Raw genomic sequence first — 12994 nt, 5'->3', positions numbered from 1 at the left:
TAGGCTGATGCTAGTGCAGGTGGAAAGCAAAGAAGAGGAGGACAGGGTGAGTAAAGAGAAGGCAGGTCCAGTATGTGCTGTTCTCCCACTGGTCTGCTGGATGGAGATGAGCTGTGGAGTAAAGTGCCTCAGTTTCCCTGTCTGTGCAGGTGGTGTAATTGCAAGTCTATGAGGAGAGAGAATTAATGTTTACTTGGATGAAAAGTACTATGAGCACAAAATGTTTGCTATTGAGAAACTGATTCTATTTCATGATGTTTATCAACTGTTGATCACAGAATCTTTTAGGTTGGAAAAGGCCTCTAAGATCATCAAGTCTAACCTTTCACCAATCACCATCTTGTCAATTAGATCACAGCACAAAGTGCCGCATCCAGCTGTTCCTCAAACATCTCCAGGGATGTCAACTTCACCACCACGCTGGACAATGCATTTAAATGCTTAAAAACTCTTTCAGTGAAGTTTTTCCTGAGGTGATGTTCTGCTCCTTTGCTGTCCTGCCTATTATGGGGCTGAGAAGGCATCAGCAATGGGTTCTGTTTGCTTCCTGTGATCCCTGATTCCCTTGCTGTTGGCTAAAACATCATTAAGCTTGTTCAGAAGGAGACTGTGTGGATTTGTTTCTGAAAGCTTTACAGAAATCTGTGGACAAATTGTCTAAGCTCAGGGCGTTTCCAGATTGCATATCCTTAATTGTATTAAACACTTCAGAGCCATCTGACAGTTTGTCTCACAGTTCCACCATCTGGTCTGGAAATTTAGGCAAGCTTTACTTCCTGGAAAAACTCGGAGACAGTCACATTGGAGTGTCATTAAATTGCCCCTGGGCTACTCTTTGATGGAGAACAGGCTACTATAGTGTCACTGCTGATAGTGTGCTGATTGAGAGAAACAAGGTTTTAGGGGCTCATTAGTTCTGATTAATTAGGCTAAAATACAGCTTTCTTGCCCTTCTTGTCTTTGCAAAATGACTAGTTACCCTCCAATGCAAACCATAAAAATTGGCTTTATTTTAATTTCTTTGTATTTGTAAATATGTACACAAATTAGTCTGCTTTCAAAATAAATTCTTGTGTTTTACAGGTTTACTTGATTGCACAGCACTTGGAAGACTTTGATGCACTTGTAACACCCACGTGAGGTAGGGTGTATGGCTACCTTCACAGCAGCAACAGGAGGACCCACAGAAATAAGGTAATGTAGGAGAAGCTGTTTTTCATGAGGATTACACCAGCTGCATGAAAACCCCTTTAGTGCTGATTTCACACCTGTTAGCTCCTGTGTGCTCTCTCTCTTCCCCTAAGGTGGAGGAAACCCTGTAAATAACTTGCGGAGAGATTCCCAAGGTGAGATGGGTGTCCCAGGCCAAGTGTGCAGACATGGTGTGTGGTGGGCTCAGGAAAGCTCCTGTTTCAAGAGGGAAACTTACTAATGCCCTCTCATCATGTGGGCAGTGTGCCCTGTTCTGGCTGGCTCAAGAGGGCTGAGGATGCTTCCTTTCCGTATCTGAAAATTTAGGAACAGGTTTTCATTCTCTTTTGTAGTTGGCAAGGAGAGGCAGGGTGGCCACTACTGAAGGACAAGAGAAATGATTAGAGAAATGATTTCATTTGCATGCTGTAGCCACTGCAGACTCAGTTTTTGAGATAATTTTGACCAATAAACAAAGATTTTCTGTTTAAAATTATTTGAAGACCAGAGATCTATTTGTTTGCTTGAATCTGCCAGTAATTAGGTCCAGTAATACATCATATTTCCCAGAAATGCTATGGATCACAGAAGTAAACCTATATCTCCAGAGAATCACTTTTGAATTTACAGGAGAAGCTGATTTGGTTTGAAATAAAATCCTGAACATTTCATGGACTCGAACCTGAATTGTATCTGGAGACTTATCTGGAGGCCATCCCATTCCTTCCAGTTCCAGATTGGAAGTGGGTGAGTCCAGATGAGAAATTAAGTCTGCTCAGCTAGAACTTGTGCCCTAACATCAGATGTAAGCGGTCAGCAGTGGCAGACAAGAATGCTTTTCTCCTCTCTGGATTTGCCAGTTTTTCACCCCCAGGGCTGAACATCTAGGAGATTGTCTTATAGCTTGTATGGATCATGTGGGACTTCCCAGCTTCCTGCTTCAGCTTCTGTGTGTTCACCGTGCTGTGAGATAAATGCTGAATTGCTTTTTTAATTCCCTTTTGCTCCACTCTCTCTCTCTCTTCCCACATTCGCAGCTCTCCCCATTGAGAGCATGTAGTATTAGGAAAGATGAGTTTCTTTGACTGCCAATATAATCAATCAGACACAGTCTGCCCACTGTTCTTGGGCAAGATTCAGTATTTGTATGACACAGCAAAGTTCTTTGCTTGTTACCTGTTTAACCCTCTTCTTCTGATTAGGAAAAGCCTCAAGCCTGATTGCACCATCTGGGATGATCCCAAGATCAAAACTGAAATTTTGATCGGTTCTGTGTGCTAAGAGAGGCTGATTGCTTCTGGTTTCCGGAGGGTAATTCCAAAGCAATGCTGTGGAAGTGAAATTACATTAGTCAGTAGTAGAGCTGGGATAAATATGACCAGAAGCTGAGACATTTCCCTCTTCCTCTTAGGTGACACAGCAAGCAATGCTGCCTTGCAGCAGGGTGCAACTTTAGGGTTGTTGGTGTCTGAGTAAAATACACTGTTGGGTGAGGAGACTTTGTTCTGCCCAGATTTGTTGCTGGCCCTCTTACAATCTGCTGTTATTTTCTGCCGTGCTTCCAAAGGTGCAGCTTCAGGAAGAGAGTACAACAGTGGCTTGAGGCATCTCTGCTTCTGTTTCTTAGCTTCTGAGCTGCTCAGGGGCCAGTTTAAATTAGAGCAGACCCCATGGGTGCTCCTGCAGACACTGTACCAGCTGCTCCTGTTTCTGGAGCACAGAATGCCTCAGTCACACCCCTGTCCCTGACTTCTCCAAGGACAGAGATGGTGGCACTGTACAAATACAGGCTTTGTGATGCTCCATAGCAGCTGTTGTATTGGCGGAGCAGTCTGAAGGCCAAAATGTGTTTCTGAAATGTTCATATTGTTTCTTGAGGGTGTTGCAAGAGTTGGAGTCTATGAGTTTTGGTGTTACAGAACCCAACGTTCATTATGTTGGAGGCAAGTTTAGCTTGTGTCTCATAGAGGCAGAAATCAGGGTGGAGGCATTCGAGATATACTCGTGAGTTTGTCTAGCCCAGCAGGTGACTAAGACCTTGCTGTGTGTCCCAGTGTAGCAATACCAGTGATGAGAAACTGCAGACAGAAGCAATGGATACATTGCTCAGCTTCCCACACATTCCTTAAGTGGATGATCTGGAGAGCAAAATGAGCGCGTCAAAGGTTTTCGGGAAAGTCAGACAAAGATTATGTCTATATGGGCCAATTCCTTAAAAAAAACCCCACAAAAACAAACAAACGAAAAAAACCACAAACATTTTGGTTGGCTAAGAAAACTTGGCATTCAATAGTTTTTTACCCCAATAATATGGGGGGTATTTTGACAGAAAATAGGTGTTGCTTTAAAAAAAAAAAAAAAAAAAAGAAAAAATCCGAATTGCAGAGAACGACAAAAAGAGACCATTCTTCATGAAAGAATGGCACATGACCCATTCCTTCCATGTCTTAAAATTGCTTCATTATTTGGGGGAATTATTTATAGCTAACTGGGCTTTCCTTCACTCAAGCCCCTATAGTTCTGTGCAAGAAAAGGAATTTTCCATTACAGAGGCATGTAATGGGATTTTGAATTTAATATTCATATGGTGTGGTGTGGGTCTCTGAGTAAAACATTCTGCCTGAACATGAAGCACCAGCATTAACCTGGTTCAGCAGAACACTGAGCACCTCTTATTTCATAGGCATGGTTGTCTGCTGTGTCACAGGCATAAGGGAATGAAACCTGAACTCTTGCAGTCCCACTGCTGAGGGGTGTCATGAAAAGCCTCCTCAAGGTTTTTCTGCATTTCCTGGTGGATTGCAAGAGCAGCCAGTGAGATTAGCTGGTGTTCCAGAAAACATTTTAGTAGCCTCACTGCTTCAGTGAAATATGCATTGTCCATACCAAACACAGTTTCCTCTTCCCAGTGAAGATGAAGAAAGCTGTGCCTCCCTTTGACCCAGGTAATTAGCACAGACCTTCCCCAGAAGGCTAAAGGTCTCTCCTGCTGCATATTGTTCGTGCCTTCTCCACAGTGAAGCTGCTTTTCCAAGGTGTAAACACTCTAGCAAAGGTTGTGTGTTGCTGCTTGGAACAGTTTTTCCAGCTGGGAATGTGCTACTCTGATTGCCTCTCCATTTTTAATTTGTTTTTTTGTAATTTTGTGGTATAAATACAGAAAGCAGATAGATCTGTTGCTGAACTAGAAGGCTGAAAACTTTTCATTTTCCATTTCGACCCACAAACAAATTTATTTCTTGTATTCTATATTTTTAGTTCAGAGTATTGGATTTTCTGGTTTTTTCCTTAACCTCATGAGGAGTTATTTTTTTAATATTTATAATGCACTTTCTCAACTGAAAGAGAAAGAGGAAGAAAATGGATTGCTGATCTAAATATCAGGGATGTAATTATTTTCTACCACAGAAATGAACATGCAAGGGACTAAGAAGGAACTAATTTAAAAATATTTTCCCCCCATCTTTTGTCTATGTCCCTTGTTGCTGAAATGGGGAATTTTCTTCCAAAACTCCCACTGAGATCCCACGGGACTCTAAGCTAGCCTCTGCCCATCCAAAGGCTGATGTGAGTTTTGGAGCAACTGCTGAATTCTTTGGAGTTCTATTCAGGCCCTGCTGAAGCCAGTGGTGATGCCTTACAAGGGCACAAGGTGAGGTCAGTCAATGATGAGGGCTGAGCCAGCTCAGTCTTTCCTTTCACTGCCTGCAGATTTGAGTTCTTTGTGAACTCCAGGGAGTTCAGAGACGGCCATTCCAGTTTCTGAAGCACAACTGAAGTCAGTCATATGATTTACTTTGTGGGAGAATGTGCAGTCAAGCCTTTTGAGACAAGGTGTGCTGTGGGCTCCAGGAATGCCATGGCATCCTTTATAAAGCCGGTTAGAGGAAACCAGCTCCCTCTTTCTTGCAGCAGAACCAACAGGCAGAAACCCCTGTCCTGGGGGCAGCTTGGGTTGTGGCCATGATGTTACAGCACTTCAGAGCTCGTGGGCCCCATCTCTACATGTTCCAGCTGCACAGTGAGTTTGAACAGGCACCTTGTGAGCTGTGTCTGTCTGAAAAAAGACTGAGGAATCCGACACAGACCAGTGTTGATAGTGCTTTAACCATAGGGTTGTTTGTAACCTGCTTGGAGCACCAAATGCCTTATTTTGTTTAGCAAGCCTGGAGAATTCATCAGAAAATAAGTTTGTACCCTTCCTTAATGAGATGAGTTATATCTGTGCTAACCATGACAGATACAATTCAGCTTACTATGCAAGGGCCCAAATAATTTATAAGCCAAAAAAAAAAAAGGAAAATGTTGTTCAAGAGCAGACTTTGTAAACAACTCAATCTTGCCAATTCCTGTGGTACTGAAAGAATTAGTTTCCTTCTGGTTGTCTAGGTAACAAACTCTTTGGGGCCAGTTTTCAGGCAGTATAAATCAGCAGAGCTTTTATGTTGACTTGTATCAGTTTGTATCCTCCTGCAGCTTGTGCAGCACCGTGAGCAGTGCCAGCTCCTTACAAATGCATCACGTTTTAGTATCCACCAGGTATCTCTGAAGGCAGGTGCTGGCTATAAAGGCTCGTGTTCTGCACCAATTCTAGTTGTCACATCCTTTGTGCCTCTTGACAGTCCTTGTCAGCTAGACACCATTCTGATGGATATAAAGGATCTCAGTGAACAGAGATGGGTGTCTGCTGCTTGCCATGAGATGTGTGGTTGCTTTGGCCTCCCAGCTCACTGTTCAGGCCCCTTTTACCCTTACTCTAGTGTAGGCAAAGGTCAAGGGAAGGACATATCTTTGAGAAGCAAGAGTTTTTCTTCTTTTGTGTTGTGGAGTGTGTCCTCCCAGTGTCTTACTGTGGATGGTAATGGGCTTACTAATGTGATTTGGTGTAGAAACTATTCATCAGTTATGCAAATCAGATGTGAAAATAATGTGCTTGGGGCTTTTGATTTGGGTTGGATTTTTTTTTTCCTCTTAAAACACAGAGCATACGGTTGCCTTAATGCCAAGAGGGAGAGGGAAGTGGTATGAAATGTTCCTGCTGGATGTGTTTTTATCATCCTTGCTGTAGTTGGTTCACTCTCTGTGGTACTTAATCTTTAATGGAAGCTGTTAAGCGACAGCAGAAGAGATGCTAAGATGCTCTGTTCTAGACAGCAGTGGAGGGGCTTTCAGTCCTAGATCTCAGTGCTGGGGTCATTTTGATGACTACAGGATTTGACAGCCTTGTTTGCAACAGCTGCATTTTTCCTGCTTGCTCATTATATGGAGAGAATATGAATCCCTGGGAAAATAGTAATGGATGGAAAGAAGACTCCTGAGCCACCTTGCTGTTACGGCAAGACACTATTGGGCCCTGTGTACTGTGTGGGATGAGTTGGGATCAGAGCTCAGGTGGAAAGCCCTGGGAGCCCATGAGCAGTGCCAGGGAGCAGCATGGGCAAGGGAGGAGCAAGGCTGGGATGTGCAAGGATCCTGCCCAGCAAGGCCAAGCATCCCTCCCTTAGCTACCCAAAAAACAGGCAAGCAGTAGTGGCAAGGCTCCAGGAAAGCTTTTGCTTCCTTACCCAGCTCCTGAAAATTGTGTTGTGTTTGAGTAGAAATGCAAAATCTTGTGTCAGCTTAGTGTGAAGACTGCACATTTAAAATAATGAAAGGTCTGGAAGCAAGGAATCGGGATTCCAGTTGCAGTTCTGACTTAGAGTCCTGTTGCAGAGTTTTTTCCTTTCCTGTGCAAGTGTATAAATGGATGCTACAGCAGATGCCTACTTTGGGATTTCTTCATTCAGTTCCCAGCAGAAGCCAGGAAAGTGAATTAGAAATAATTTTATTAAAATTAGAATGAATAATGTTGTTTTTTCTGTCTAAACTTTGGCATATTTGGAATCCAAGACTGCAGCTAAGTTTGGCTGTGATCCAACATGAATGAATATGAACCTCTTTTACATTGCTTTTTATTTTTTTTTTTTTACCATTTACTCCTTATCATTAAAAAAAACTCATGTAAAAACACAATTTGAGTTGCTATTTGGACTCATTTCTGATAAGCTGTCAAAAAAAAAAAAATTATGACGTTGCTCCAGTGAAAATACTTGGTTTAGTTTTTTCTCATTTTTTGCATGTTTTTCATCACCAGCAACTGAGTTGTTGCTTATCCTTGTCACTGATGTTTTCAGGAGGCTTCAACCCATATTTCCTGTTTTGCCCTATGATACAAGATGCTTATGTGAAAGTAAAACACAAAAAGCATTGCTATACATTTATTCCATAAATTTTATGTATTTGTGCATGTCCATTTTTCGTTGCAGAGACAAGCCTTTTTTTAAACCTCCAAATCAGAATTTCAGTTGAGGGCACTTTTCTTAGTCTATGATTGTGAGGGTCTACTATAGCTGCAGCTGTAGAGGCTTAATTTTATTCTTGATGGAAGGACTGAATTTCCTTAAAGGATGCCTTTGCTTTTGTCAGAAACTAATTTTGTCACACAATTGGCAAACTACTGGAATGTCAGAGCAGATGTCAGAAAACAAAAGGAGAGCAGACATCATCAGATGCTTTAAAACAAAAATTTTCTTCTGGCAAAAGAAACCCAAGCCAAAACAAAAAACCCAAAAACAAAAACAAAAAGCCCCAAAAAACTCAATATGTTGGACAGCATAATTTTTTAAAAATCTTTAACTGACAAGAGGCACTTAGAAATGCAACACTTTTGGTCAGAGGGATGTTCTTTGTGAGGTTCTTTAGTTGTTGCTTCAAAGAGTTTGAACTCTGCTCCCTTTTATAGTGAGATAACAACGGAAGTTTTGCAGATGTACAGCAGAAGATGACTGACCATTTCTGCAACCTGAATTGTTCAGAGAAGGGATGTTTGACAGTCTGAGCAATAATTTAAACTGATCTGTAGTTTGATAGGTGTAATATATGTTTGTATAATTTGTATTTTATTGTATATGTATATAAACAGAAAGGGAAATAAAAAATTGTTACAGATATCGAACACACATTCACAACGAGGGATTACAACATGACAGCCAGGAACCGAAGGAGAAAGAGTAATTTGCAAAAGAACAGGAATGGCACCAAGGAGGGCAAGGCCCACCCAAGCAAGACAGGCGCTCTAACGACCCAGTGATTAATGTCTGATACTGACCTGATCTGATTCTCCAGGACCATGCATCTCAATACCCAGTTCCCATAACTCTCCAGGGTTATGGGAACCTGTGTTAACAATCCAACAGAAAAATTCTCCGGCATCTCAATACTCAGTTCCCGTACAAACTACTCAGACTTTTCCTTCCTTCTTGGAAACTTAGTTAACAAACCAACAGAAAATATGAATATGCAACAAACTTTGGAAGAAAGGAAAAACTGAGACTGCACTGCCTCAGGCTGTATAAAAACTCATCTCTCCAAAGGACAGGTGGTGAACTTGGGGGAATCACTGTGATAGAGGCTGGTTCAGAGTTCACCCAGCGCCGATCCTGGGCTCGACGCTGACCATGATTGTGGTTATTTCCAAAATTTGGTTTTGCAAATTTTTCAATAAAATTGTTATTGATAAATTTGGCTGAATTTAATTTATAACATAGGGAATTTTGAAGGTACAAGTCTAAATCTCATCTTTTTGCACTTTTAAATGATCAGGTCCTCCTTTGTACACTTCTGGAATAGTCCCCCATAAAACTGAACTGCCCTAGCTTTAAAAAACCCTCCAATAGTTTTTTTCTTACAGAATGATTTAAACCCAAAAACAAGAAAGAAAACGGAAGAAACAAACTAGTGACAGAAATTTGCATATGGAGAATAGATTAAAATATTTTTATTGTTTACCTATATTAAAAAAAAAGAAAATTATTCTGTGGAATGCTGTATTGTATAAAAGCTTACATAATTTTCTCAGTTAGCTCTTCATAATGACAACAGATTTGATTGGACATACTTGTCAGGAAAATCCATAAATGCCAGAGGTTTATGTCCAAAAAGGAGACAGGAGTCCTGCAACTTTGTTCAAATAAAGGGAGAGGGTCCACCGGGGCACACGCCCGTGGGGTTTTCTCTCTTGGTGTTTAGGTGGGTGCAGCCTCCTTTTATCCTAAACTGGCTGCTCCTTGCTCTCTTCCTTTCCCCATTGGCTGAGGTACTAGGAAAGTACAGCCTTCCTGAACTGCCTTCCACATATTGCCCCTTGAACCTATTATCCCAAAAGGGTAAAGTTCAGGCTTGTGCTGAGCCTTGTCTGTTATAGGAGCAGAGCTGTCTGGGCTCTGCAACAAACCTGCCCAGTGTTAGAAGAGACATTAATCCTCATTTCAAAGACATTAACACCCACACTTTCACCCATGGAATTGTTTGTAAGGACATTAGCTTTCCTCTCACACTGTACCCTCAATCAAAGAAGAGTGTCTGTGTGGAAGAGGTGTTCACTAGTGCAGACACTCATCCAAATAGGCTGGGCATGGGAAACTTCTCTGTTCCTCAGCATCTGTTTTCAGAGCCAGTGAAGGAAGAAGCTGCACAACAGAGAAGACTGATCTTGGTAATTTACCAGATCAATAAGGCAAAATACAGCTGTTGAAAGGAGCACAGCACAGGGCAAATAGTTACCAGCAGGTTCACAGCCAATTCTGATGCCATTATGTGTACTGTAGAAGTATCTGGCCTTTCAGCCTGAGCTCATTTGAATCCTTTGAAGGATGTGTGTAAAGGGAAAGAAAAGGTTTGGCTTCAAAGAGCAGTGAGAACTATTTTTTGTTTCAAAACACATACGTATTTTTGTCTATCTCCTGCAGAAGAAAAGGGTTTCAATGCTGGGAAGAGTTTATCATGTTAAGTCAGCTTATCTGGTCTGTCTCAAGATAAATATGGGATTTAGGATGTGTCTTTCTGGCTTGGGGCCCATCACAGGAATGAACAACGCATTGGTGGATAACAGGAGAGCAGGACCTTGCCCTTTCAGACCCATGTGCTCACCTGCACATTTGCTTTTTGGACCTCCCTGAGAGGTGCCTGCCGCATGGATGTGCTGATGTGCTGGTGGGCTGTATGTGCCTGCAGTGCTCCTGGGATTTCTGCCATCCTTTGCTGCTCTGGAGCAACTCACTGACTGTTTGCTACGAGTGCACCATGAAACGTTCCTGCTCCTGGTGAATGGCAGCTCTGACTGTAATGGGATTTCTCAGAAGGATAACTATGATGTTTAGACTGAGCATCGCCAGATTTACAAGTGCAGAGGTGGCCCTGTGTAGCACTGAGATGTGCTCCAGACAAGTGCTGTTCCCTGTCCTTTTTCAGCCTAGCACTATGTCAGAGCATTGGGGCTTCTGCTGCAATTATTGACCCAATTTATTAAAATTTTAATAAGAGCTGCTGACTGTGGAAGAGCCAGGCAGTGTCTGGAAAACATCTCACCAAGAGCCATTACAGCTCCCAGTGCGTGCATAGGGTATGAGCAAGCACTTAACTGCTCTCAGCCAGGCACACGGCTGAGCCTCCGGAGCTGTTCTGCCCTCACTGAAGGAGGTGGATGTTTTGTAACTCACTCCCCGTGCCTGGCCTTGCCCTGGATTTCACAGATCTGTCCTAACTGTCCATCTATGATGACCCTGAGTTTTTGCATAATTCTTATAGACCAGCTTGCTCTCTACTCTGAGATGTATTAACTTGACTCATCCATATCCATGACAGCAAACAAGACCACGAGCCTTACCACATTGCTGCCTCCTACCTTGTGGTTCTTTCTGTAACAGGGATGGAGGGACACAGCACAGGAGGGAGAAGTAACTGGAATTTTCCTAGTGCTTGGAAAAATGTACTCTCCTTTCATTACAATGTTCTCAGAAGGCAGAACAATTCATGTCAGTGCAGCAGCAACCTGCTCTCTCTACCTTTTCTTAACAAAGTTTTCTCCCCCCTAGTTCCACCTACCTGGAGTGGGAAATGACATCATTGGTAATAGCAGTGAAAGGTTGAAATGGCCAAAGTACAACAACATTGTGGAAAAGGACCATGTGATTCATTAGAAATGCAAATGCAATGTTCAGAAGGGGAATGAAGAAATCCTCCTAGGAGTTTTGCTGGAAACAATGGGATAAATCAAACTGTCCAACACTATTTCTTGGCATTAGAAAGTAAAGATTACTTTATTCACAGCACCATGGTGATAGCTCCACCTGGATGCACACCCACTTACCAAACTTTTTCACTGTTTATAAATCTTTTGCAAACAAGTCAATGTTCATTGGTTACAAAATACATAAATCTCTTAATTAGTATTCTATCTTCTCTTCGTTATTTGTTACTTCTCATGCTAATTAATCCACATTTTCAACCTTTTTACTATATTATTCCTTGATAGAGTTTTCAGTACGAATGCTGAACGTTCTTCTTTAGTCTTTTTTTTATCCCTGGTTTTTGCACCATGTCCTTGTGGTCTATAAATTCTGCATTCCTTGTGTCCAGTTTTCAGCATACATCCTCTCCCTCAGGCTTTGTTCATGAAAGCATATCAAGGTTGATTTAGCAAAACTTAAAGTTTCAGTGCTTTTCCCATCCACAGTAGTCTGTGAAAAAACCTTTGCTATGTGCTGGCTGAAGTGGAAGATTACACAGCTTATTGTTATGATTAATTAAAACAATGAATTAGAAGAGTTAATTTAAACAATTAATTAATAAAGTTAATGAGGGAAGTTATATCATTTCCAACAGAAGGATGTTCTGAGAATGGTTTTTAGAAATAATGGAATGAGACAAAGGAAACACAAATTTTGGCTGAACAAGTAGAAAATTTGCATAGCTGAGATTCATTACACCAAGAGATACTCTCCTAGGATGGGAGGTAGAAGAATACATCTTTTGAGTAATTGGAAACTGATGGGTGGATAAACCCAGGGAAATGATCCTTTGTGTTAGGCTGGGAGATATCTTGGACTTTCCCATCTCTCATTTCAAGGACTGTATGTGTGAGTGAAGTGAGTCACAGGACCCCCTTTCTCAGTGCCAAAAGGTTTTCTTGGCTGCCTTCTGTGGTTCTCACACCCACAGAATACCAGGCCCTTGCTTGTGGTGAAGGTACCTTGGTGGCTGCTGTAACTTTTCTCTAAGTATTAAAAAACCCCCAACTTTTAGGACAGTTATAAATCATCTGTGTGTCGGTGCCTCCTTGGAATATTTAAGGTAAGTTTAGGTTTTTCCAAGCACCCAAGATACTGAAGATGATAAGATTTTCCATACTGAGAAGTCTTATCTCACATGTCTGTTTGGGGCATGATTTAGGATTTTGAGTGGTTTTTTTTGTGTGAGCTATGGCATATCTTACAGGGCAGAGAGATGGAACATTTTTATTTGCAAATCTGTTGAATATGAGATGGGTAACAAGGTAGACTGGTCTCAGTTGCTGCCTCAGAAGGTGCCTCGTGGCTGTAACCAGGCTTGAATGGTGGATTCTGATGGTTTTCAGTGCAGGAGGTGTTTGTGTATATGTGCAGAGAGAAGGGTTTTTAGCATGAGTCAGTCTGGGACTGGTGATTTCAGATCAGAAGCTTTGAGGTGTTCCAAGCAGCATACAGTGTCTTTAGTGTAGGTGTTCAGGAAACATAGGAAAAAACTTCAGAAGAAAAATGAAAATAGTTTAGGGAGATGATGACCAAAGTATCTAATAATGTGTATTTGCCTCTGTGAAAAATATGTTTGTTATTTCTTCTCCTTTTTCATGCTGAAGGCTAGAATGGCAAATTTGGGGTCTAGAGGAAATCTTGTTTTTCCTATGATTTCTGATCCAGGATAACAGTTCAGACAATTTGAGAAGCAA

The 12994-nt window shown here is 41.7% G+C and overlaps 1 protein-coding gene across 8 annotated transcripts in view; it reads left to right on the top strand.

The window, feature by feature from the left end:
* The window catches only part of DUSP10 (dual specificity phosphatase 10), a 261089-nt gene that overhangs the window by 14155 nt on the left and 233940 nt on the right, over positions 1 to 12994 (top strand). For all 8 annotated transcript variants that reach the window (XM_086878805.1, XM_086878808.1, XM_086878807.1 and 5 more), the window contains one exon: positions 1084 to 1194. The gene's annotated coding sequence lies outside the window, so the exon portion shown is untranslated. The remainder of the gene's footprint in view (positions 1 to 1083; positions 1195 to 12994) is intronic.

Source organism: Cyanistes caeruleus, chromosome 2 (assembly GCF_971803275.1).
Source record: "Cyanistes caeruleus chromosome 2, bCyaCae1.hap1.1, whole genome shotgun sequence".
Classification (NCBI taxonomy): domain Eukaryota; kingdom Metazoa; phylum Chordata; class Aves; order Passeriformes; family Paridae; genus Cyanistes; species Cyanistes caeruleus.
The sequence above is the reverse complement of the archived record's forward strand: the minus strand, read 5'-3'. Positions and strand labels throughout refer to the sequence as shown.